At 40.5% G+C, this 4510-nt stretch overlaps 1 non-coding gene across 1 annotated transcript; it reads right to left on the bottom strand.

Moving 5' to 3' along the window:
* Positions 1-1256: 1256 nt before the first annotated feature.
* LOC112731153 (small nucleolar RNA R71) lies at positions 1257-1360 on the bottom strand. The gene has a single exon (XR_003166944.1). It is a non-coding gene; the product is annotated as a small nucleolar RNA R71 (small nucleolar RNA).
* Between the last annotated feature and the right edge of the window lie 3150 nt (positions 1361-4510).

A 4510-nucleotide genomic window follows, 5' to 3' on the forward strand; every position in this document is an offset into this window, starting at 1 on the left:
TCTCCTAACACCCAATGAATTCCCCATTTCTGATTTCCAATTTCTCTTTACATTCTGCAACTCAATTCTTGCAATCACCCCCATTCCCTTTTAATTTCAGCAATTTACATTCTGCTCTTTAATTCATGCAATTTAAGATTCCGCCATTTCAATTTCTTGTCATTTACTTTTCCCGCCAATTTTACATTCCGCAATTCTCATCTAAATCTTGATTCCGCTCAACTAGAACACACTTTTAATCTGAATTGCTCACTCAACCAATCCTTGTGGGATTCGACCTCACTCTATTGTGAGTTTTTACTTGACGATAACCGGTGCACTTGCCGGAAGGAATTTTGCCGATCGTGCAATTTCCTAAATCGTAGCATAACAAGTTTATGCGCATCAAGTTTATGGCGCCGTTGCCGGGGATTGGTTTTCGATTGACAATTCTCCAATTGGAAGTTAACTAGATTGAGCATTTTTTTTTGTTTTGATTAATTCAGTACAAGTTACTTGTTGAATTTTAATTTCTGCACTCTGTTACATGCTTTCTTTCTTTATGCCTTTAAATTCAAGCAACTAACTCACTGACTCACTAACTGTTTGAATTAATTCCTCAATTGCTCTAACCATACTCTTCCATTAACCAAGAGTATTTCACTTGTTTGTTGCCTGTGCTGTGTTCTTGTATGACAGGTAGGAGAGGAGAGACATCAACTCCTCCATATACCGAACCAGAGAGGACCCTTCATAGACTTAGAAGGGAAGCAAGAGGGAAGAGAGTACTGGGAGAAGAAGAATCTGAAGGAGAATCTGAGGACAATTTTGAGGAAGCTCTAGATCTCAATATGGATAGAGAAGTTCACAACCATGAGAGAGCTGATGGAAACAATGCCATTCCTGAGAGGAGAGTTCTTAGTTCATACATAAACCCAACCTCTGGGAATTGTGGTAGTAGCATTCAGAAACCACCCATTCAGGCCAACAATTTTGAACTCAAACCACAGCTAATATCACTTGTGGAGAATCATTGTTCATTTGGTGGGAGTGCTAATGAAGATCCCAACCAACATCTCACAAAATTCCTGAGAATTTGTGACACTGTGAAGTCCAATGGAGTCCAGGAAGATGCCTATAAACTGCTTTTGTTCCCATTTTCACTTAGGGATAAAGCAGCTAAGTGGCTGGAATCATTCCCAAGGGGGAGTCTAACAACATGGGATGAGGTGGAAAGCAAGTTTCTGGCACGTTTCTACCCCCCACAAAAGGTCAATAGGCTTCGATCTGAGGTTCAGACTTTTAGACAACAAGATGGTGAAACTCTCTACGAGGCATGGGAGAGATTCAAGGATTTGACAAGGAAATGCCCACCAGACATGTTCCATGATTGGGTGCAATTGCATATTTTCTATGATGGACTCTCTTATGAATCAAGGAAGGCTGTAGACCATTCATCAGGAGGATCATTGAACAGGAAAAAGACTGTGGAAGAAGCCATTGAAGTGATTGAGACAGTGGCTGAGAATGAGTACTACTATGCATCAGAGAGGCACAACACTAAGGGAGTCATGGAGCTAAACCATGTTGATACAATTCTAGCCCAAAACAAAGTGTTTGCCAAGCAACTAGCAGAGCTTACCAGGCAATTAGAAACAAAGCAAGTGGCTGCAATACACACACAAGATCAAGAGGAAGTAAGCATTGAAGGAGGTGATTGGGAAGAGGCCAACTATATGGGAAACCAACAAAGGCAATCATATGATCCACATTCCAACACTTACAACCCAGGATGGAAAAATCACCCAAACTTTGGGTGGGGGAACCAACAAACCCAACCACAAAACCACAAACCTTACAACCACAACCAACATAACAATTCCACATACCAAAACTCCAACCAAAGATCATACCAAGCCACACAAAACACTTACTCCCAACCACCATATCATGGCCAAAATAATCAACCTACCCAACCTAATCTGAACCAACAATTTCAAGATCAATTAAACCGGATAGAAGGAATGATGGCAACCATGAGTCAAGACATAACCGAATTGAAAAGCTTCAGGGATGATGTGAGAGCTACCTTAAGGAACCATGGTGAAAAACTCAAGAGGATGGAGTCTCAAGTAGGAGAGCTATCTCAACAGACCCCCAAATCAACTGCAGTGTTCCCTAGTGACACAGAAAAGAATCCAAAAGGGGAACAAAAGAGAGTGAGATGGGAAGAATGCAAGGCCATCACCATATTGAAGGAAGTCTCAGAAGAAGAAGGAATCAGACCCTCAAAACAGGAGCCAGAAATCTTGAAGGAAGGTGTGGAGGAAGCTAAGCAGGAAAGTGAAACTGAGCAAGCCAATGAACTGCAAAAAGGCATGCTGGAAATATACCAACCAAAAGCACCATTTCCTCAGAGGTTAGGAGGAAGTGAAAAAGGGAAAACCTATTCAAGGTTTTTAGAGACATTTAAGTCTCTCCATATCAATATTCCCTTTCTTGAGATTCTCCATCAAATGCCTACACACATCAAGTATTTAAAGGAATTGTTGAGCAAGAAAAGAGTTTTGAAGGGAGGACAAACGGTAACAATGAACAAAGAATGCAGTGCTCTCATCAAGAAGGACACAGTCTCTAAGAAAACAGACCCAGGAAGTTTTCATATTCCTTGCATCATAGGAGAAACAAAAATTGACAGAGGATTCTGTGATCTAGGAGCTAGCATAAATGTGATGCCTCTAACTCTTATGAAGAGGCTACAACTGAATGAGGTGAGATCCACTGATGTAATCATACAACTGGCTGACAAAACTCAGAAGCAAGCTGAAGGGGTAGTTGAGAATGTGCTGGTGAAGGTGGGAAATTATTTTTTCCCTACAGACTTTGTCATTTTGGACATGGAGGAAAGCTACTTACACCCCATCATTCTGGGGAGGCCATTTCTAGCCACTGCTAGAGCACTCATAGATGTAGAACAAGGAGAGCTAATTTTGAGAATACATGATGAACAGCTCATTTTTAATGTTTTCAAACCTGCATCTGAGCCTGAACCAGAACATGAAAAGCCTAAGGATGAGAGTAGCCATCTGTGTTTGGAGGAAGGCAATCCGGCAGCTGAAACTCTGAAACAGTCCTTGGAAAGCAAACAAGAATTGCAAGAGTTAAAGCCACAAGAATCAATAGAAACAGATCAGAAGGATCCTCCCGGCATAAGGGTCAATGAAGAAAGCTTCAAGAGAAAGGGAAGAATTGTAAAGAAATTGCCAAGAGGGTGGAGAAACAAGAAAATTCCCACTGAAGGTTTCTCTCCGGGAGATAAAGTAATATCAAGTCATTATCTGCCAATCCCACCTGGCCTCAAAACAATTCCTTCCCAGCGCCCTCAAGTGTTCACAATCAGGAAAGTTCTTTCTATGGAACATTTAGAGGTCATGAAGGAATCAAGTGGGGACGTTTGCATAGTGAGAGGAGAAGACGTCAAGCACTACAATCCACCCTAACAAGGGACAACCGTCAAGCTAGTGACGTTAAAGAAGCGCTTCATGGGAGGCAACCCATGTTTTTAGTATCCTTAATCTTTAGTGCTTTGCTTTACATCTAATAAAGCATGGTTTCTTATGCATGAACTTGAATCCTCAGGACAACTAATGATAAAGTGCACTAAACTTTGCATGTAAATTACAATTGGTCTCTAAGTTTGGTGTGCCTGAAGGCACTCCCAAATCTTACTCAAATTGGATTCCATCTTTCATTCAAGGTGCACGACCAAACATTAAGTTTGGTGTTCCTCTTGAACACAGTTTATGAAAAGCAAGAAGTTCCTCTGGATTTCAAAATTCATGACAAGTACACCATTCGCATGTTTTAATACTTTGGTTTCAATTACTTAGGGTAGTAACTTTGTTTAGAATCAAAGAGCCAAAGTGACTATGATTTATTAGAATTATGCACATTCATTAAGGACAACCAATATGGATTTCATGTCATTAGGAGACTTTACCAAACACTAAGTTTGGTGTCCAATAATAAGTGTGCATATATACAAAAGTCACGGCTATAAGCTCATGAAGTCAATCATTGATTTACATGTGCAAGTACTATTCATCATTCACATGGACCGAAAAATAATAGCAAACTTGTTTGTTTGTGCAGGTACAAAAGAAAAGACAAAAATGGAGGAAAAAGACAAAGGGAGGTACGGTGCTTGGTCAAAAAGAAAATTCACAAGTCTTTGAAACTAACACATGGGAAAAGGAAGTTCTGCAAGAAAAGATAGCTACATGTACAACCTAATGCACCCAGAATACTTCCAAGAAAATGAAAAGCAATTCGTCCTTCTCCCTAATTCATATATTTACCATCAAGCCACCCTTCACAAATCACCCTAGCCGTCCATTTTGCACTTACGGGCACTATAAAGAACCACTTGGGGAACGAGTTCAACACCACCAAATCTCCTTCATGCACATTTCCTTCATCATAGCATAAACTATCTCTTGCCGAAAACAACCTCCCCACACTTCCAACAACA

This window comes from Arachis hypogaea, chromosome 12 (assembly GCF_003086295.3).
Source record: "Arachis hypogaea cultivar Tifrunner chromosome 12, arahy.Tifrunner.gnm2.J5K5, whole genome shotgun sequence".
NCBI classification, from domain to species: domain Eukaryota; kingdom Viridiplantae; phylum Streptophyta; class Magnoliopsida; order Fabales; family Fabaceae; genus Arachis; species Arachis hypogaea.